Here is a 23,345-nt window from a genome sequence, read left to right on the forward strand (position 1 = left end):
CATGGCGACCAGAGAGCGGACTGTACCCTTCCTCTTCCAAAGTACTTAATATCCCTGGATGGACTCTGGCTGGCCCTCCACGGGCCCATATTGTGTAGTGTTCTTGGCATTGCCCATGTGGCGCTGACTGGGGTTGAACAGGGTTTGTGGCACATGGTGCATTGCGGGCGGCAAAATCACCCCGCCACGGGACGGTGACTTTGGGCGCACTGAGTCATTGGCACTTTAAGCTGCTGAGCCGGTGTGCAGCCTGCGATGGTGCCGGGTGCCCTGGTATGTCTTATGCCATGGAGTAATCAAGACCCAGCACCAGACGTGAAACCTGGTGGCCTGCGCAGCGTGGCTGCATGGTGTGGAGGGTGCCATGTCTGTGGGGCCCTGGCTTGTGGCTTGCAGTGGCACATGGTGGGACATCCTGTCTACACACCGGTGGCAGTAGGTAAGCAGTGTGGCCTGGGTGCACAGGGGCCGCACTCTCTCTTTTTCCCCCTCTCTTCTTCTCTCTCTCTCTCCCCCTCTCTTCTTCTCTCTCTTCTTCTCTCTACCCCTCTCTTCTTCTCTCTCTCTCTCTCCCCTCTCTTCTTCTCGCTCTCCCCCTCTCTCTTCTCTCTCTCTCTCCCCCCTCTCTTCTTCTCTCTCTCTCTCTCTCTCCCTCTCTTCTTCTCTCTCTCTCTCCCCTTCTCTTCTTCTTCTCTCTCTCCCCCTCTCTTCTTCTATCTGTCTACACCTCTCTTCCTCTCTCTCTCTCTCTCTCTCCTGTCATGTGCTTATCTAGGTTCCTGATCGATACTGTGACCTTATGCCCCTATTCGGCTATAAATCCATTTATTCCCTATATTGGCATAACCGTTCAAGTGCGATTTTCTGAAAAGTCATCTCTGGCCTCACACGAGCAGAGCCACAGAGCCACATTCCAGCATGACTCTCTGCTACTTCCTTTGCGACCAATTAGTGCAATGACAGAGCAGCAGTCACTATCTGATATTCCTAGATAACACTCCGAGTTCTTCAACAAGATAAAAACTTAGCAAACCTGGAAATCCCCGCTTGCTATGTTTTGATTAGTAATGGAACTCTAATGAGCAACTGATAACTATCACTTCCTAGTGACATCTTTAATTGACGTCTTATGTCCAGCAAACTTGCGTCAAACCCGGCACCTGTCAGGTATAAATATTACCAACGTTGCCTTAAGCAATGTGCGTTGCCTGTTGCTGATGCCAGCTGCCTGCATGACCCCGTGTTGGTAAAAACTAGCACTCTGTCGCTGCAGCCTGCTATCCTGTGGTGGTGAAGCTACTGATTACCATTATCGCCGCTACAGCGCGAACTATGGTTCAGTACGCTTGAGGAGCCGTGCAGCCGTCCTCTGCGAAGACATCCAGCCCAGCTGCCCGCGGACGCTGTCACCCCTCCTTCCTCCCGACGCGCTGAGAGAAGCCGCTGCCTTTCTCGTGCAGAGAAATCCAGTCCCGGCGCTTCCAGTTTACCCTCGCAGGTGACTGGGATATCGAGAGAGACCCCTGAAGGAGATACCAATCCTCCATCATTCTATTCAGAGGTATGGTGTTGACTAAACCCTTAGAAGAGAATTCTTGAAACAAACCTTGGCAAAACCAACTTAACTTAAGCTACTTACTTACTCCCCCTTCTCACGTGTTAGGCCTAGGTCAGGCACACTGGGGTAGGCTTAGTTAGAAGCACCAGTTGAGTATGTTAGCCTAATGTATATATGACTGTATAAATGTTTTATTACTTTTAAACCATTGTATGGCTAAGAAACCATATCAATGCTTTTACAGTTCTATTTCGCTATTCTTATCTTACTGTACGTACTTTTTATAATAACAGTTATTGCAATTGTGGCAATTCATTTCTCTTGTACGAGAAGAAAGACTGTTCAATAAATGTTACCCTTTATTGATACACGCCTTCTCTCTATTCTCTACATACTGTGAAAGTAAACTGCACTAGACTGACTGAGTGAAATCTATGTCTATTGTTTCACACGACCCTAGAGATCGACTCTTGATCTGAGGAGCAAAGTTGTCATGTTGCACGGTTGTTGGAAAGCTGAATCCCTTCTTGTCTGTGCCAAGGAAGCTGATCACTTCCTATGCAGAGAAGAAAGTTTCCAGTGACCTCTGAGCTAGTTGGTAACACAACCCAATTAAGTTTAGCATAGTCAGTGGAGGCCTGGAATATAAGCAGTTCCACGTCGATACTACTGTTTATGTTATTCCAATGCGCAGGGCCTAGTGGGAAACTAGGAACTACACTACATGGCGCCCTAACGTTTGGTAAGGCGATAAACTAACGTAAGACTTGTAGAGTAACTCAGTCGTGCATATTTCACACCCCTTTCTCCCGTAAATACTCCAATAGACGTCTGGAGTGGGTGAAAGGTTAAAATCCGCCCGACCTTAGTAGGAAGAGATTCCTATGTAAAGCTCTGGTTTATTCAACGTTGAAGGATACAGTGTTCCAAAATATTGTCCATCTAATCTTTGTCTCCTTGGAGACCTACTCTGCAAACCTCGCATTTTTACAATGCCAGAAAACGGAACCTCTGGGGCCGCAGTAGATGCGACTCAGCAAGGTCCCGAATACACAGACCCGGGTGCTATTATCATCCCGGTCCAGTTAAGAAGATCTATAACTTTAAAACTTATAGAACACGGACTGACACCTCAGGGTGGTACAGTAATTTTCGTGATAGAGGCTCACGAGTATCGGCAGACAGAGGTATTCTATTCATGGATAAACTTTCCAGCGGTAAACGCTATAACACAAGAGTTTCACTATTACAAAATAGAGGAACCTCCGGGAGAGTACGCTCCTTTCGAGGAGATTGAAATCCCACTTAAATTTCAAGAGCACCTGCTCTGGTTTAATGGCGCCCTAAAACACAATGATCACATAACCAGGCTCGGTCCACTAGGTAGACCAGGAGCCACGTGGCCGGTTCTAGCCAGCTACACACCACATCCTGACATTGCAAAAATGTCTAGAGATGAGCTGTTAGAACAGCTAAACACATTAATAAAAATACATAGGCAATTAGTCCAATATGTACTGCGGACTGCAACAGTCCAGCCAGCTGTTAACTCACACCAGCTGACCCCTCATCAGGGGAACACAAATAAAATTACACCACAGAACATACAGTCATGTCTTGGTAAAACACCCGTAAAACGGGAACAAATTCCGTTCTGGTTAGCCCAGAAAATCACTCAAATAGAGGCAGTATTTCCTGATACTACCCCTATTGAGAAACACAGAATCTTGACCATCTGCCTTCCTATGGGAATCGCACCACACGTGGAGGACTGCGACACTTGGGGTACAGTCTTTGCTTCCATTTACACAAAAACACACGGTGTTCCGTCTATGGCGGTAATACCAGACGTGCTAAAACAGATTCAAAATGAATTCGGTCCAGAGCCCGCTTTAAATCTAGGTATGAAATTACTGAAAGACTTCAAGCAGGTCACGGCTATATTATTAGCCAATGTAAAGGGAGAAGCAGCATCTGTGGCGATTCGCCAGAAGTTGAGGGAAACAGATATAAAAGATCCTGTTGAGCTTGCAAAAATCATAGAAAAATGCTATGAAGAATTAGGTAGAGACAGCTTGGGTGGAAAACCAGTTAAGCCCCAACTGCTCGAAAATCCTGAAAAATTATTTATTAAAAATAATTTAAATACTCCTAAAAAGAGCTGGGATGGAAATAAACAATCCACTCCCAAGGAAAAAGTTTTCCAGTCCAGAGGAAGGTCTCCTCGACGGAGGGAAAGAACTCCGACTCGAGAACGCCAGTCTCCCCAACGGGAGCCCTCTGAGAAAAGATATAACCTTAGAAATAGGGATAATCTAAAAAGACCTGATAGATATCAAAGTATTGATACACGTCCCTCTCAATCTTTTCCACAGAATTCGGAAAGAAGAGGACGGTCAGACCCAGGAGAGCACACCAAGTCCAAAGACAAGGAACCTGCTCAAAATAAGAAATCTCAATTTCAGAAAAAGAAGGTAGCCAGTATTAGAGTAATCAACCATGCCGAGAATACTGAGGACACAGTTGAAAAACGGGGAGTGGGCATTGACAATGTTGGACAGTGCAGCAGAAATCAGTATAGCGCGCAAGACCTTGATGAGTCATCTGGAGACAGTGGACACGAATGAATACATTCAGGTTGAAACTGCCGACGCCAGGCTTAGCGAGCCCCATAAAATATACGAAATAACATTGCGTATAGAGGGTGATAAGACTAGGAAAATTAAGGGTCTATTTTGGGATAAGCTCTCAAAAGGCTATGATATTCTGTTAGCTGAAAAAGATTGGCCCCCGGAGTTTGTCAGGGAGTGCCCTCGTGGCGAAGAGGTAATTATGCCTGCCTTCTCGAATCACATTCCGATTCACAAAAAATACACATATGCAAGGAAATGGGCAGTAGCCCAGGCACCTGCATTGTATAAAAATCATGTAGGATGGGATGAGGATTCAACGCCTCACAAAATCCAACTAAAAAGTGAACCAACTGCCCAACGGCAGTATCCCATAAAGCAAGAAGCTAAAAAACAGGTCAGGGAGATCTTAGATCAACTTGAGTACCAGGGGGTGATTGAAACATGCACCTCTCAAATGAACAATCCTTTGTTTCCTGTCTCCAAGCCAGACAATTCATATCGTCTAGTTTTGGACTACAGACACCTTAATACATGTTGCAAAACTTTTGCAGTACAAAACTCGCATAGTGCAGCCCTAATGAATAATATAGTTAGGAAAAAATACAAAACGACATTAGACATTTCTAATGGTTTCTTTTGTCAAAACATTGCACCGGAAAGCAGATACTTGACCGCTTTCTCCGCATTTGGGTCACAGAAAAAATTCTGTCGACTCCCACAGGGGTTCAAGAACAGCCCAGGACTATTCTCAGCTAGGGTAACAGAGTTACTACAAATCTATGATGATGAAGCATTATCTTACGTAGATGATATTTATCTCACAGACGACGACTTGGATACTCACTTGAAAAGAGTGAACACCATTATACTTGGGTTCGCAGCAGAGGGTTACAAATTCAACTTTAAAAAGTCCCGAATTGCCCATCTGACAGTACTATTCTTAGGGTACGAATTATCAAGTGAAGGAAAAAGCCTAGCGGACAACTTCTTAGAGAAGTGCGCTGTACTCCAAGCTCCAAAAACGCTGAAGAATTTACAATCCATACTAGGTTTTTTGAATTTCGGAAGAACTTACATCCTAAATTACGCAGAGAGGGTTAAACCTCTCTACGAACTAATTAAACCTGATTTAAAACAAATCAATTGGACTCAAAAACACACAGAAATTTTGAGATCACTGCAAACAGACATGTTAGCAAAAACAAAATTAGATACACGTGACAACACACGTGATCTTGTAATCCGAGTCATCCCAGGAAGATGCGGATTCACGTACCTAACCTCTAATGAGGGAGAAAAGGTACCAATAACATACAAATCACATTTGTACACAAAGGCTGAAATAAAATTCAGTTCAACGGAAAAAATTCTAACTGCGGTTCAGACTGCTGTAGCGAAAGAAAGGCCCCTAGCACAAGGTAAACGAATAATAATCGTAACCCCTATACCGGCTTTAGAAGCGGTAACTAAAGCTAGCATTCCTAATGCTAAAGCCTTGCATCCTAGATGGATTCAGTGGGTTAATTCTCTTGCTGCAACAGACGTAGTTTACGAATTTGATCCTAACTTAAAAACACAGGAATTTTTACAATATGAATACGAATGTCCTCTGCCAATTGAAATCCTGCCTCTCGAAGAATACGGAAGTATTATATATACTGACGGATCAGCACAACCCGCAGTTGGGGGTAAGCAAGCTTACAGTGCTGCGTGCGCGATTGTTAAAGGTCGCTGGCACAAAGGAAAATTTAGACCATTGGTCACTAAAACACAATCTCTAGGAGATTGCTCGGCTCAACGAGCTGAATTAGTAGCATTTAAGATGGCGCTAGAAAATACTGATCGCGAATTCCCCACACTAATAGTGTGCGATTCTTTTTATTGCGTACAATCTTATAATGAATACTTGCAGAATTGGGTGGAAAATGGTTTCAAAGATGCAAAAGGTGGCACAATAAAGCATAAAATGCTTTGGGAACAGGTAGTTCTTTTACAAAAAGAACTACAAAAGACTCACGTGATACATACACTGAGTCATCAACGTGATGGCGTTCACGTTGCAGGGAATTCATTGGCTGATGAAGCCGCGAAGGCAGCTGTGCAAACGGCTTCTGTAGCCGCGATAACTCGGTCACAAACAAAAATAGACAGCGATGTTCTACAAGCTGTCAGTGCGTCAGTAAAAAAGGATAAGAAAACACTCCCAAAAGGCTTTCCTGAAAAGTACTTGTACTTAACGGATACAAATAATGTTCCTTTTGCTCGAATCCCTGGAGTGGGGGATAGAGTAATTCCAAACAAGGAACACAGACTAGGACTAATAAAAGCGGCACACGAAGGGCTTGCTTCTGCACACGCTGGCGTTTCCGCAACAGTATCACTATTAAAACAGAGATATTGGTGGCCTCGCTTGAGAATACAAACTAAAAAGTATGTATTAGAATGCGACATATGCCAAAGGATAAAAGTTTCAACAGTGAAACGACCAGCGCAGAGACCCCTTCTCATCTCGGATAAACCATTTGCATGCGTTTACCTGGACCACTGTGGTCCCCTACAAAGGGACGGTAACTATAGATATATCATGGTAGCAGTGGATTCCTGTACGAGGTTCATATGGATGTGGCCCCAGCGCTCGGCTGACGCTAGAACGGTTATAAAAGATTTGCGAGTCCATATCGGCATATACGCAATTACCACGTTCCATTCTGACCAGGGTCCTGCCTTCAGCTCTCGAGCTTATGGGGAGGCCATGGCCAGCATGGGAATTGGGTTGCGGTATTCTTGTCTGTCGCACAAGTGTGGTAGAAAGAAAAAACCGGGACATAAAGCAATCTATAACAGCGAAGGTATTAGGTTCAGGCGCTGGGTGGGTCAAACATTTAATAAGTGTCCAGACTAGTCTTAACAACATGCCAAGAAATTCTCTAAAAGGTTTCAGCCCATACGAACTATTGTTCGGAATTAGAATGAACGTTCAGGACCTCGATAGTCAGATGTCAGTGGTACAAGAAGAAACTAAGCAGTTTGAAGTAAAAGACCGTTTGGCTGTTTTACAGGAACTGAATGAAACAAGAAAATCATTAAGCAACATAAAGTTAAAGCAACAGCCAAGTACCACTGACGAGGCACCACCCGCAACAGCCCCAGCAAGGCCTGTCTGGATTCCAAAGATTGGGGATCTAGTCAGAGAAAAGATCGCGGTTAAGAAGGAATTTGGGCCTTCTTACAGAAAAGCAGTACCTGTCTTGGCAGTCACCGGAACAAGATCAGTTGTGCTACCGCCCCTTGCTGGTAAAAAGGAGAACAGAGTCGTGTCCATCGACCTGGTAAAACCACAAGCATGTGGCCTATAATCAACAGTAGGCCCAGTGGACTCCCAAGAAACAACAGAATACCCAAACTTGCAACAATCCAAGAGGTTCAAACTGAAAGACTCATCACATTCGATCAGCCTGCAGTGCACAATGAAGGACTATGCAATAATGCCATGGAACTCGTGCCTCTTGAAACACAGATTGAAACAGTTCGTCAAGAAACAGCACCAGTCTACACTAATGTGGCATCAGAAAGTGCTACCGAAAGACAGATTGAAAGAACAATCCCATCAATTGACAGAACTGCCTCTGGTTATTTCATCAACTTCGACAACTTCTCTGAAGATGAAAATGAGCCCGAAGTGATGCCAGAAACAAAAAAGTCTTTTAAAGAAAAAGCAACGGAACTCTTTCAACAACTGAAGGAAATCTACTTCATTTCCCCTAGGCTAGAGTTCTGGTTCGGTCTAGGTGTATTTTTCCTCCTGCTTTGGCTCATCATGGTACTATGTTTGGGAAAATTCATTGAAGGAAAATATATTACAATGGACACAGCAAGTCAGAACATCAACCTAGTCCTGAAACCACACAGATCATCCCACGTGAAGAAAAGAGAACTGTCAACAGTAAATGTCACAGCAATTCCAATACCTGGTGGGGTAGTATGGGAGAAAACAGACTATGAGATCTATGGTCCGGTCGAAATCCTGAAGTATCCTCATCAACTAAAGGTTTCCTTGAGTGACTTTGTTACACCAAGTACATTCTCTGATGATTGGGACTTTAACAGTATTAATGACATGATGTCTGATTTAGTAATGTCAGCTAGATTCACAGATCATGATTATTTACAAGGTTCATCTAGTTATGAGCAGTTATTCTGTTACACCCACTATGGGGATCATTACTTGCATAAATCTGCACAGCCTAGAAATGTTTTTATGTATAATCAATGGGAACATTGTTCTACACCACCTAAAAGCAGTTCTAAAGCATTTTTTGAGAAATTCAAATATTTTTCAGGGTTTAACACCAGTGATGCAGAAACGTTTTATTATAAACTGTTAGATAAAACAGGAATGAAAACAATGCTGACAAATTCTAAATTGATATATTCAGAAGCATTTTATGACAAAATGATGACATTTGGTTTTGATTATTGGAAAAATAATATTGAAACGAAAACAATTTGGGGTACAAAAGATTGGCAGGTGCAAGGCATAGAAGCACTGTTTAGAACCTGCATGATACCGGAACAAATGTTATTTTTAAATGACACTGTACACCAAACATCTTGTCTTGGCCTAGCTAAGAACAAAGACCTTAAAACACCCTCTATACCAAACCCAATAGCTGAGAATGCAACTGCAGATAATGAATTAGACGTGTCACACATTTTACATTTCAACAGAACACATCCTGATTGGAAAAAATGGTTAATCTGGCCTACAGACACAAATAGCTGTCAAGATAGGTTCCTGAATAAAACACAGGGGTTAAAAATGACCAGATTAGACTCAAGATATTCCCAGAGACAACATCCAGGAATTATAACCACATACAGTGTAGGGAAACTCTGCCTAGAATGGCTAACCTCGTCCACACTGGCTAAAATTAAGCAACACTTGTCTTTATTAAAAGATGGTGCTGATTTGCGCGATTTCATTCTTGGACCACGCAAACAGCGTCAAAAGCGTTTCATAGCGACCAGCATCTATGCTGCTTACAACGAGGCTTGGAAAGTAAAGCAAATTGAAACTGCTGAAAAAATACGAGAAATTGATCGTATTAATTTGGAGAAATCACTTTCTGTGGTAGACAATGGGTTAATGACTCTGTCTTCCAGAATATATTCGTTGGACAATATTGTATCCTCTGCCTTTGATGTGATAGACAGAGATTTGCTAATGTTACAACATGGCCAGTCTCAATTACGCTCTATTATAGAACTAGGCTGGACGCTGCAAAATCTTCGTTCAGGCTATGTGCCTTGGCGTTTGATAAACACAACGTCATTATTTTCCAGTTTTAACCTTACTGATAAACAGATCAGTTTGACACAGAAAGGAGCAGACTATACAATCTTGAGCATCGAGAAACTCGAGAAATTATCATTGACAATGTCAGAGAGTCCTGTCATTGAATGGATAATACACGGAATTATCACAATTCCGATAACAACTTTCCGCTTTAAAAAGTGCCTTGAATACATACCTGCTGGCCAATATGAACAATTGGGTAAGGGATATGTAAAATCCGAATGGAAATTACCATACACTCATTCTTGCTATAGTGACAGCGACAAAAATGTATTTCTTAGTGGTGAAAATTGTAAATACTCACTAAGCGGTATACTTTTGTGTCAGGGTATTAATTTACACGGAGCATGTGATGGGAATTCAAACAACCTTTCATGCCACCAGCTAGTCACACCTGCAACTCAGATAGAGCCCTTCTTTATGCAACTCGCAAACGGGAGTTACATTCTAAGAACGGATCACAGGTGCTGTGGCCTCGCGCCCGGACTAAGTTATCTAGTAGAAGTAACGTCCATGGTCAAATGTTGTATGCAAGCATTGTTCCCGAGCGGGCCTCCAGACATAGTGACTCCCATCTGGCCTCGTCTGAATCTCTATTCTATACGAATTGATACATTAAGCAAAATGAAATCTGTGCTTTTTCAGACAACAGTGCCTATAACGTCATCTAAAGAGACGTATGATCTTCTAGTCGCAAGGACGGCTACTGAGGTCCATGACCTTTTATCAACAAATTGCCCCGTGCATTTCGTAGAAATGTTGAGCGAACTCCTTAACATGTCTAGTGCTACAAGCATCCCAGGCATATTTAAGACAGTCTTTACAGGACTGCTAACACCCTTCCAGGCAATTTTGGGAATCTTTCCTAATTTTGTGCACTCCATCTTTGGTGGTATTCCACTATTTTTTGGACTCATCGCAGGGATTCTATTTTTGACCCTCCTGCTTCGTTATGGCAAGCCTCGGCTCAGACATAGCTCCCATGGGAATGGAAGAGACAATCCTAGCAATGCGCTACAGGGACAGGATAACTAACGTCCTCGGATTGGCCAGGCTGAGAGATCTAAACATGACCTGGTTCCTTTCATTCAGACCGATATGGCAAAATTGCATTTTAGCTGTGCTACGGTGTATGCTTTGCGGCGAGGAATGCGTGTTGGACATCTGTCTTTCACTTCCATCAGCAGTACCAATGGACGTCGATACTTTGCTAAGTCCAATAACGGCTCACGCATTGTGTTGTCCCCAGCGGCTACCAATCCTGATGACGGCATTCGTGGAGACTCCTGTACTACAGCCAAGTGGTAACAGGGGAGCGAGTGACAAAAGCAACATCATCCAGGTACAACGTTCTGTGAGCATTGCTGGTCCTACCTTCGATGACAGCAATCATTCTCACACCTGCCAAGTTTCAGCGCTATCTAATTTGGTTGAACTATCACCTGATTTTGTAGACCAATTCTTTGCGAGCCTGTCTGATACGATGTTCTCACCCACAGAGAAACAATAACTTTTTGAGAAGCTTTCCGACACACAGCGTTCCCATGAACTCTGAATTCGGCCTTCAGTTTTGATCAACAAAAAACTGCCAGGAGCTTTGGTAAACTGCTTTTTCTTTGAATTGGACAATTTTTCAAATATTGACCCTTTTCTTTTTTGGCACGAACAATTCTTTGCTTAACGTAAAAACTATTCTTAGAGAACAGAAGCTTCACACTTCTATTTCTAAAAACACATCTAGAGACATAACAACATAACACCAGCCTCTAGCACACATGTTATTACAATGCATTTTTATGTGATGATTTATCTCGCATTTCTTCTGTCAGAGATACTTCATGTGTAATTCCTTTTGCATAATCGTTCATTGATTTTATATGCAATAATTTTTTGAATGATTACTATGCTTTTAAAACTACGTACAGTACCTAAATTCCATGTATTACAAGTACGCCTATTTCGAATGCATTTATGTATTTTGGGGTGGGCTATGTTACACAATGTTACACATGCATCTAATTGCTTAGTTTTAGTAATTTTGATGGACATGAATTCGTGGAGTGGGTGTCATGTGCTTATCTAGGTTCCTGATCGATACTGTGACCTTATGCCCCTATTCGGCTATAAATCCATTTATTCCCTATATTGGCATAACCGTTCAAGTGCGATTTTCTGAAAAGTCATCTCTGGCCTCACACGAGCAGAGCCACAGAGCCACATTCCAGCATGACTCTCTGCTACTTCCTTTGCGACCAATTAGTGCAATGACAGAGCAGCAGTCACTATCTGATATTCCTAGATAACACTCCGAGTTCTTCAACAAGATAAAAACTTAGCAAACCTGGAAATCCCCGCTTGCTATGTTTTGATTAGTAATGGAACTCTAATGAGCAACTGATAACTATCACTTCCTAGTGACATCTTTAATTGACGTCTTATGTCCAGCAAACTTGCGTCAAACCCGGCACCTGTCAGGTATAAATATTACCAACGTTGCCTTAAGCAATGTGCGTTGCCTGTTGCTGATGCCAGCTGCCTGCATGACCCCGTGTTGGTAAAAACTAGCACTCTGTCGCTGCAGCCTGCTATCCTGTGGTGGTGAAGCTACTGATTACCATTATCGCCGCTACAGCGCGAACTATGGTTCAGTACGCTTGAGGAGCCGTGCAGCCGTCCTCTGCGAAGACATCCAGCCCAGCTGCCCGCGGACGCTGTCACCCCTCCTTCCTCCCGACGCGCTGAGAGAAGCCGCTGCCTTTCTCGTGCAGAGAAATCCAGTCCCGGCGCTTCCAGTTTACCCTCGCAGGTGACTGGGATATCGAGAGAGACCCCTGAAGGAGATACCAATCCTCCATCATTCTATTCAGAGGTATGGTGTTGACTAAACCCTTAGAAGAGAATTCTTGAAACAAACCTTGGCAAAACCAACTTAACTTAAGCTACTTACTTACTCCCCCTTCTCACGTGTTAGGCCTAGGTCAGGCACACTGGGGTAGGCTTAGTTAGAAGCACCAGTTGAGTATGTTAGCCTAATGTATATATGACTGTATAAATGTTTTATTACTTTTAAACCATTGTATGGCTAAGAAACCATATCAATGCTTTTACAGTTCTATTTCGCTATTCTTATCTTACTGTACGTACTTTTTATAATAACAGTTATTGCAATTGTGGCAATTCATTTCTCTTGTACGAGAAGAAAGACTGTTCAATAAATGTTACCCTTTATTGATACACGCCCGTCTCTCTATTCTCTACATACTGTGAAAGTAAACTGCACTAGACTGACTGAGTGAAATCTATGTCTATTGTTTCACACGACCCTAGAGATCGACTCTTGATCTGAGGAGCAAAGTTGTCATGTTGCACGGTTGTTGGAAAGCTGAATCCCTTCTTGTCTGTGCCAAGGAAGCTGATCACTTCCTATGCAGAGAAGAAAGTTTCCAGTGACCTCTGAGCTAGTTGGTAACACAACCCAATTAAGTTTAGCATAGTCAGTGGAGGCCTGGAATATAAGCAGTTCCACGTCGATACTACTGTTTATGTTATTCCAATGCGCAGGGCCTAGTGGGAAACTAGGAACTACACTACACTCCCATCTCTTCTTCTTCTCTCTCTCTCCCCCTCTCTTCTTCTCTCTCTCTCCCTCTCTTCTTCGCTCTCTCTCTCTCCCTCTATTCTTCTCTCTCTCTCTCTCTCTCCCCTCTCTTCTTTTTTTCTCTCTCTCTTCCCTTCTCTTCTTCTATCTGTCTACATCTCTCTTCTTCTCTCTCCTCTCACCTTCCCCCTCTCTTCTTCTTCTCTCTCTCTCCCCTCTCTTCTTCTCTCTCTCTACCCCCTCTCTTCTTCGCTCTCTCTCTCCCTCTCTTCTTCTCTCTCTCACTTTCTTCCCCTCTCTTCTTCTCTCTCTTGACCCTTTCTTCTTCTTTCTCTCTCTCTCTCTCTCCCCCTCGCTTCTTCTTCTCTCTCTCCCTCTTTTCTTCTATCTCTCTCTCTCCCCCTCTCTTCTTCTCTCTCTCTCTCTCTCTCCCCCTCTCTTCTTCTCTCTCTCCTTCGCTCTCTCTCTGTCCTTTGATGTGCAAGACACACCTTCTCATTATGCTTTTTGTCTTGCAGGCTGTGACCTACGGATTGTCCCGAGGGGAGCCACCATGTGTCTTCATTTACTTTCAGTGTTAATTTCAATAAAGTTTCATTGGTTGCTTCGAAAGTGAATGTGTGATGCTTATGTCTGTGACGACACATGCATGTCACCAGCTGTGATTGTGCGACATCAGGCGGATTATTTCGTACATGTTTAGGTGTAGCTGATGTGGCATATCTTTGGGAGGGGGTGCAAGGGAGGGGGGGTCCTGAGTGTGGTGTTGGTGGGTGTTGTGGGCCTCTTGGGTATCTGTGCTGCATGTTCAGTTGCTCCATGGCATCTGTTTGTCTTCAGGTGTTGCTCTGGGCTGTGCTCCCTTTTGTGGTGCAGGCTGTCATCCGACTTTACACCAGGTTAGAGCAGGTGTTAATTTCCTGCTGCTAACACGCCTTATCGTGTGTTTTGTGTTCTTATCGCCTATCTGGCTAGTCGTTGAGAATGTTGTGGTGTGGTGTTATCGCAGCTTTTGGCACGGGAATGCCTACTCTGCATCTCATTAGCGATAGTTGTGGGGTTCCTCTGTGGCGATGTTTTTTGCGGCTGCTATCGTAGCTAAACTGGTGCTGTGGGCTGTTAACACCAGCTTGTGAATGGGGAGGTACAGTTATCATGACTTTGGCTCTGCTAAAGTGTTGTTAATTCGGCAATAGCTCCTTGTGATTATGCCCCTGGGTGCATTAAATATCTCACCTATCATTCATGTTCGGCAGGTCAAACTTGTCGGACTTTATCTGGAGTAAGTGTACAGGCTTTCCTGCGCCATGCAGATTTTATCCATCTTATTCTCCCAAAATCTTGAGATAAGTGTTTTTTAAGGCGCTTGATAAAAACTTATCCTGGGGTATTGTTATTTGTGAGGTTTGATAACTAGCACCTTGATACCAATGAACTCAGAATCATCACCTAAAAGATATTTTGAGTTAATGTGTGCCAAACGACACCAGAAGAAATGCATAGACCCCGTCTAGGCTGGCCCACTGCAGAAAACTGGGGGGGCATATTTGTGGCATTGTAATGCAAGACAGCGCGGCGTCAGCTTGCTGCACGACGTTACAGGGAAAGTAAACAGAACAAAGTGGCTGGATAGGGAAAATTTGTGTCACAAATTTAGGTCACGGAGTCAATTTGTACTACGTAGCCACGGTCATCTGTACCAAAACAAATTTATTTGATTTTTATCTGGTTTCTCAATTTTTTCAAAAATACATGGGCAAACCAAAAAACTGTCACGACAGTGAGTACATGAATACAATATTTACATATATACACACATACCAATATACATTATTTACAAAGTGAGAGAAACACAATTAATAAAGACAATTTATAAATGACACACCAAAAAAAAAACAATAACGTGATTCAATACTCAGACATTAGTTGCATTTATGTGCAATTAGAAAATTCATACATAACAAAAGGGTACAACCAGTCCATGGAGATGTAAAACCAGGGGACAGGCGGGGACGGATGGATTAGTACACCTGCCTGCCTGACAACACTGTGGTATAATGTTTATAATGGGTTGCACCGTTAGGGTCCCAGATGGTATATTATTTCTTTTCCTAGGTGCACCCTTTTGAATAACCACAGGGTGGAAGTGTCGACGCATTTCGAACCGGATAAATGACGGTTCTCTTCAGGACGGGGACTGGGACTGGGATCGGAAAACTCTTGACGCACGGTCTGTCTGTCTGACAGACAGACCGTGCGTCAAGAGTTTCCGAGTGATTGAATCCTGCCGAAATAGAACTAGTCTCGATCAGTTCCGAACTGATTCTACGACAGCTGACGCTACCCGTGTCATAAGCTAATAAGTCAGCTTATTTGCGAAAAGAAAAAATTAATCAACATGTAAGCAGCTCTACTCCTTCGTGTTGGTACCGTGTGGCGGTCAACAATTTGTGAAAGAACTTTAACAGGCTAACCACAGAAATCTCTCCTTCCTTGGCGTTTTACCGACACCACGGCACACTCTTTGCCACGTGCAGACACTGATCCCAGTCCCCGTCCTGAAGAGAACCGTCATTTATCCGGTTCGAAACGCGTCGACACTTCCACCCTGTGGTTATTCAAAAGGGTGCACCTAGGAAAAGAAATAATATACCATCTGGGACCCTAACGGTGCAACCCATTATAAACATTATACCACAGTGTTGTCAGGCAGGCAGGTGTACTAATCCATCCGTCCCCGCCTGTCCCCTGGTTTTACATCTCCATGGACTGGTTGTACCCTTTTGTTATGTATGAATTTTCTAATTGCACATAAATGCAACTAATGTCTGAGTATTGAATCACGTTATTGTTTTTTTTTTTGGTGTGTCATTTATAAATTGTCTTTATTAATTGTGTTTCTCTCACTTTGTAAATAATGTATATTGGTATGTGTGTATATATGTAAATATTGTATTCATGTACTCACTGTCGTGACAGTTTTTTGGTTTGCCCATGTATTTTTGAAAAAATTGAGAAACCAGATAAAAATCAAATAATTTTGTTTTGGTACAGATGACCGTGGCTACGTAGTACAAATTGACTGCGTGACCTAAATTTGTGACACAAATTTTCCCTATCCAGCCACTTTGTTCTGTTTACTTTGTAGTTGAGATCCGGGCTGGGTAGACGTAGGATCCAAAACCTTTCTTGGTTCACAGTTACAGGGAAAGGGCAGGAATCCACCATATTTATTGCAATCACGCGCATTCTTGTCCTTTCCCCCGCACTGGTGCACAATGGGCTGCCAAGCACCAACACAGCATACAGGAAGGGGCACCTTTCTGCACAAAAACAATCCTGAGAGCACACATAGAAAGAGGAAGTAACAAGGAGAAGGAATATCTTTTTGGCGCATCCCTAGGTCTACGTCTTTTAGTAAATTTGAGAATGTTAAAAAACATGGGAATTGTGCGGCAACACCCACACAACGCCCATAGAATGGCTTCCATGGGCAGAGTAACAAACCGATTGGTGCTGCTTTGTGTTACTTCGATTTATGGAACCACTCAGAGACGCGCAAAGTGGCCTTGCTTGGCTTCATAAATCTCAATTTTTGAGGAGCGTCGCTCTTGTTCCGCGCGATGCAAGAGCGACGCAACAGGGCTGATAAATATGGCCCTGGATCTTGCCGCGGCCCCAGGTGTCTTGCGCAATAACATTAACTGTCAGTCAGCCTCTGAGAAATAACAGCGAATCGTTGACAGGCCGCGCCTTTTAATACTACAACCTGCCGTAAACTGGACTTCGGTTTGGTGTTTCGCGCGCACTTGAATCGCCGCAGGCAGGCACGGGCACTAGTGCGCGAGGAAGTGCCTTGTGTGTTATGCACTTTATAAAAGCTCTATTCGATATTTACTAGGTAACAGGGGATATTTTAAGGAAAGTTGACGGTAGCTGCACCCCCCTCACTGCCGTACCCCCACACTGCTACAATGCATTTTTGGGGGGGACACTTTTTCAAGGGAATTCTGCACCACCCGGTGAAACCATTGATAATGTATCACTGTAAAGCTCACTGTTGCACAAGGGAGGGCCCAAGTATTCCATTTTGCATCTGTGATCCTGGTTATCAGGGATGTGTGATGGTGGCATGCCAACCAGTACACCCTGGTGCAGCCTTACCGGGGTCATTTACAAAGCAATTTAATCAGGTACAGTTCACGTGGCCCGAGACTACAACTCCCAGAATACATGTGGTTGTTAAATAGGAGCCCAGGGCGAGGGGCACGTGACCTCGGTAACACGAGGCAATGTGGTATCCTTATGCTTACCGCTTTGTCTGAAATACAGCTTTCAGTTGCGAACTGAGGTTTCCGTGCAATTTTCGATAAGGCGAAGTTAAAACCAACTATTATAAACTCCTACAGGCTTTGCAATCTGCACGTGAGTCATCGTGAATGTAAGAATGAGTCTGGGGTTAAGAAGTAAATGTATTTTTTTCCAAGAAGGTTATACAGTGCTCTTAGAAGGGCAGGGTGTGTGGGGCACCTTTGCCATGTTTTTTTCTGTGGTCAATTTCATGTTACCATCCGTGCATGTTGAGGTGCAACGTTGCACGAATGCACAGTTATGAGGACACACCTGGTGATGAAGGTGACCATGCACTAATTGTGCACATCTTAAGGACCTTCTATGTTTGAAGGGAATAGTGCATCGACGAGGCACAATGATGAGGACATAGCTGCTGGTCAAGGTGACTATGCACTAATTGTGCAGATCTTAAGGAGCTTCTTTGTGGGAAAGGAATGAATATATCAACGAGGCACAATGATGAGGACATAACTGCTGGTGAAAGTGACTATGCACTAATTGTGCACTTCCTCTGGACCTTTCTGGTGGGGAAGGCGATGGTGAATGAGTGATGCACAATGATAAAGACACATCTGGCGGTGAAGGTGAACATGCACTAATTGTGCACATGCCATGGACCTCTCTGGTTGGAAGTAGATGATATATTAAAGATGCACAATGATGAAAACATCAGTGGCAGTTAGGGTGACTGTGCACTCATTGTTTACTTCCCAAGAATATTCCTATAGGAGAATGGGATAATGCATCAGCTATGCACAGCGAGGAGGACATAATTGGTGCTGAGCAAAGTACCAGTTTTGCAGGCATAAGGATGCACCTATGGAATATGATAATAATGCATGGCAGTGCCTGATCACAAGCCAAGTAAAATGTAAATGTAAATTGATACTTGTATAGCGCACTACTCACCCGCAAGGGTCTCAAGGCGCTTGTACGAATACCGCTGTGGAACCTATCCCGGCTTTCCCTGTGAGGCGTCCACTCCTGGGCACCCCCAAGGTGGAGGCCAGGCATCCTTAGCGTTGTGGGGGCTGTTGTGGAGATTAAGCAAGCTATTGCCCAGAGTTGCAGAGTTGTACTCCTTGATTGGAATAGGCACCGAGGCGAGAATTATCAGGTCCGTGGAATTTTGAGCCCAAGACCCGCCGAGGCGGGCAATTGAACCCTGGTGCCGGGCTACACCTCTGCATCAGGGTCTGCCGCTCTAATCATTGAGCCACACTTCTCCACTAAGTAAGACTTAATGAGCACTAAACCAAACCCTAAGGCATCCAAGCGCTCTCATGCATTCTCTCCTAACCTGTTGGGAATAGATGGCTTTATAATTGTTTCCTGAATGGAAGGAGACTCCACCACCGTCTGAAGTGGGATTGAATGGCCATGCTGCAGTATGTCATGACAACAGAAAGGTCGAGCTAGACGTGTATCGACTCCAAAATATCTGCCATCATATTGTCAAGGGAGCCGTACATAGGCACGTACATATGTACTTTTGTAGTTCTACATCTATTTAACTTAACTATTTATGTGCAGTTTGATATTGTGGAGTCAATATCTGTGCAGGTAGATATTGTGCAGCTAATATTTGTGCAGGTCGATATTCTGCAGTCGATATTTGTGCCGGTCGATATTGTGGAGTCAATATATGAACAGGTCGATATTGTGGAGTCAATATTGTGCAAGTCGATATTGTGAAGTCAATATTTGTGCTGGTCGATATTGTGCAATCGATATTTGTGCAGGTTGATATGTTGAATCAATATTTGTGTATGTCAACATTGTGCAGTCCATATTTGTGCAGGTCGATATTGTGCAGTCGATATATGTGCAGTTCGATACTGTGGAGTCAATATTGGTGAAGGTCGATATTGTGCAGTCGATATTAGTGCAGGTAGATATTGTGCAGCCTATTTTTTGCAGGTCGATATTGTGCAATCAATATTAGTGCAGGCCGATATTGTGGAGTAAATATTTATGCAGGTCGATATTGTACAGCCGATATTTGGGCAGGTCGATATTGTGGAGTCAATATTTATGCAGTTCGATATTGTACAGCCGAAATTTGGGCAGGCCGATATTGTGGAGTCAATATTTATGCAGGTCGATATTGTACAGCCGATATTTGCGTTGGTCGATATTGTGAAGTCAATATTTATGCTGGTCGATATTGTACAGCCGATATTTGTGTTGGTCAATATTGTGGAGTCAATATTTATGCAGTTCGATATTGTACAGCCGATATTTGGGCAGGCCGATATTGTGGAGTCAATATTTATGCAGGTCGATATTGTACAGCCGATATTTGCGTTGGTCGATATTGTGGAGTCAATATTTATGCTGGTCGATATTGTACAGCCGATATTTGTGTTGGTCAATATTGTGGAGTCAATATTTATGCAGGTCGATATTGTACAGCCGATATTTGGGCAGGCCGATATTGTGGAGTCAATATTTATGCAGGTCGATATTGTACAGCCGATATTTGTGTTGGTCAATATTGTGGAGTCAATATTTATGCAGGCCGATATTGTACAGCCGATATTTGGGCAGGTCGATATTGTGCAGTCGATATATGTTCAGGTCGATATTGTGGAGTGAATATTTCTTCAGGTTTGTGGAGCTGCTATTTGAGCAGGTTGATATTGTGGAGTCAATATTTGTGCAGGTTTGTGGAGTTGCTATTTGAGCAGGTTGATATTGTGAAGTCAATATTTGTGCAGGTTTGTGGAGCTGCTATTGGTGCAGGTTGATACTGTTGATACAATATTTGCGCAGGTCAATATTTTGGTTGTATGCTCTAGTCCTCGTTATTTTTGTTTGATTCGGGAGCATTGTGTCTTTAGATCTTAAAATTCTATTGGGCCTGTACATTTTTACTTGGTGTTTTTTTAGAGAGATTCTGTTGCCACTTCAATCATTTGTTTATGAGTCAAGGGTTTAAAATGCCCCCTGTCCTGGACCAGCGGCCAGATAAGTCTAGCAGCGTGGTTGTGATAGGCTGTTTATATCAGTGGCTGTCACTGCCCTGGCTGCTGCTTTTGGGGAAGTTTGAGGTTTTTTTAATGGATTTTTCAAGTGCGGATTTTACACAAGCCATCACAGCAGTCAATCTTAGCGCTGACTGTAGCCCTGGCCATGGTTGCACACAGATTGTCCTCTAAGAACAGTATAGTTTTTCAGATAATCACAACAAAATGGAAGGATACTTCAAAGATCTCATATAGTGCCTGGTGGAATCTGTTATGTCATCATCGTAGACTTGATCGTGCTATTGCTAGTACTGTTTCTCTTTTGATCAAGAAAGATTTGTTATGGTTGCCTTTAACTAATTTCCTTTCCAGACATGTTCCAAGAATTTCATTTTTTATCCTATTTCTTTTTCAGTTTTATTTATTATCTATTATGTCACATTTATCTGATTGTGTTACTTTGTCACTCTAAATATATGCTTTAGGTTGCCTCTCCTTTTCCCTCCCCCTCTCTCTTCTTCTTTCCCTTCCCTCCCTCCCTTATTACAAAATACCTTTAAAAGCTCTTTTCCTTGGTACAGTTTCTGCATCCCTTTTGGGGATCTTAGCATACATTGCTACATTGTGATCTTCGTTTAATTTATTTAAATGCTCCTTGTCTTCTAATGATGTTTTACATGGTTTATCTTATTCAATAAAGCTTTCCAAACTTAAAAAAGAGCAGTATAGTTGGGGTAGTTGCTGGAGGTGGTATTTTGATGATGCCAGGGTGGAGTTTATCCACTTCCCCATATTCATCGTAGAGTCAAGCAGATGGACCTGGTTACAGATGTGTTGATGGTGACAACGAAATGATGCCCCAGCGGTGCATGGCCTGAGGACAGGCCTGGCATAGAATATGATGACGTGCCAGTGGGGCATCAGAATGAGAAGGAATCTGGTGAGCAACTCACCAGCGGGGCATGGGCCTGGCAGTGACCTGGTGAGTAAGACACCAAGCGCCAGAGGCCTGTGGTGATGAGGACAGATGCAGGAGGTAACACTGCACCAGGAGGGTCAAGGAAATACATTCTGGGGTCAACAAAGATGCCTCAGCGGTGTTGGGGGTGCACCTGGTGGAGACGACGAAGATGCTAACGAGGCATTACTAATGTAGCAGTTGCGACAGTGTGACATCCAACCATTGGCGAGGATGTACCTGGTGGCCATGGAATTGACGCTCTAGCTGTAGTAAGAATATTCAAAGTAGGGATGGCTACGTGGGCACCAGCTGTGCCGGATGATAAAGAGGCTCTTGGACAAGAAGGCGGCAATGCGGAAGTGGTACCCAATGATCAGGATACACCTGGTGGACATGTAACGATGACACACCAGCAGTTCATGGCCATGTGGGCATACTTGGTGGGAGCAAGGCGGTGATGTACCAGGGGTGCTGATGACTTAAATAGTTGGAAGAAAGTGACAACATTACACAAGTGGTGCACGGATGCAAGGATGCATCTGGTGGGAATAGGCACTTATGCACCCAGCTGGAGTGAGAGCATACCTAGTGGGGATGGCTACCTAGGCACCAGCTGTGCGCAATGACGATGAGGTTCCTGGACAGGAAGCGACAATGCCGCAGTGGTATGTGGTGATGAGGACACACCTGGGAGAAATGCAATAATGACACACCAACGGTCCTTGACCATGAGGATATATTTGTGGGAGCAAGGTGGTGATGCACCAGGTTGCTGATGACTTAAATAGTGGCGGGAATGCAACAACACTGCACACGTGGTGCACGGATGCAAGGATGTATCTCGTGGGAATAGGCACTTATGCACCTAGCTGAAGTGTGAACAAACCTAATGGGAATGGCTAGCTTGGTACCAGCTGTGCCCAATGATGAGGAGGGTCCTGGACAGGAAGGTGGCAATGCCGCAGTGGTATGTGGTGATAAGGACGCACCTGGTGGACATGCAACGATGACACACCAGCAGTTCATGGCCATGAGGATATACTTGGTGGGAGCAAGGTGGTGATGTACCAGGGGTGCTGATGACTTAAATAGTTGGGAGAGTGCAACAACGTTGCACAAGCAGTGCACGGGTGCAAGGATACATCTGGTGGGAATAGGCACTTATGCACCTAGCTGAAGTGAGAACATACCTAGTGGGGATGGCTACCTAGGCACCAGCTGTGCGCAATGACGATGAGGTTCCTGGACAGGAAGCGACAATGCCGCAGTGGTATGCAATGATCAGGAAACACCTGGTGGACATGCAACAGTTCATGGCCATGAGGATATATTTGTGGGAGCAAGGCGGTGATGCACCAGGGGTGCTGATGACTTAAATAGTTGCTGGAATGCAACAACACTGCACAAGCGGTGCACGGGTGCAAGGATATACCTGGTTGGGAGAAAGGCGCTGATGAAATTGCAGTGCTGATGACGTACCTGGTGGGGAAGGCCACAATGCGCCAGCGTTGAACGGCGATGAGGATATGGTGGAAGGATGACACAATGGCCCAACACAGGGTGGAGCAGGTGAGCGCCAGGCACAGCGAGTAGGGCAACACTACATCCCGCTCCAGGAAGACCAGCATGGGCACGGAGGACAAGCACAGCATGCCGTCCGCCACCCCCATGGACATCATGGCCACCGCCGTGTCTGAGCGGTGCCGACGTGACCTCTTGCAGACCACGGCCAGGGTCAAGGAGTTGCAGAGAGCCATGGCCACCGCCAAGGCCAACCCGGCCACCAGGACGATGGTACGGAAGACTGGTTGGCCAACATTGTCGCTGTCGTTGCCCGGTCCAGCAGCGCAGCGGCCTGGGCAGGTAGCGAGGTAGGGCAGCTCCATCTGTGGCGGACCAGGAGAGAAGAAAGGACCA

The sequence above is a fragment of the Lissotriton vulgaris genome, chromosome 7 (genome assembly GCF_964263255.1).
Source record: "Lissotriton vulgaris chromosome 7, aLisVul1.2, whole genome shotgun sequence".
NCBI lineage: Eukaryota > Metazoa > Chordata > Amphibia > Caudata > Salamandridae > Lissotriton > Lissotriton vulgaris.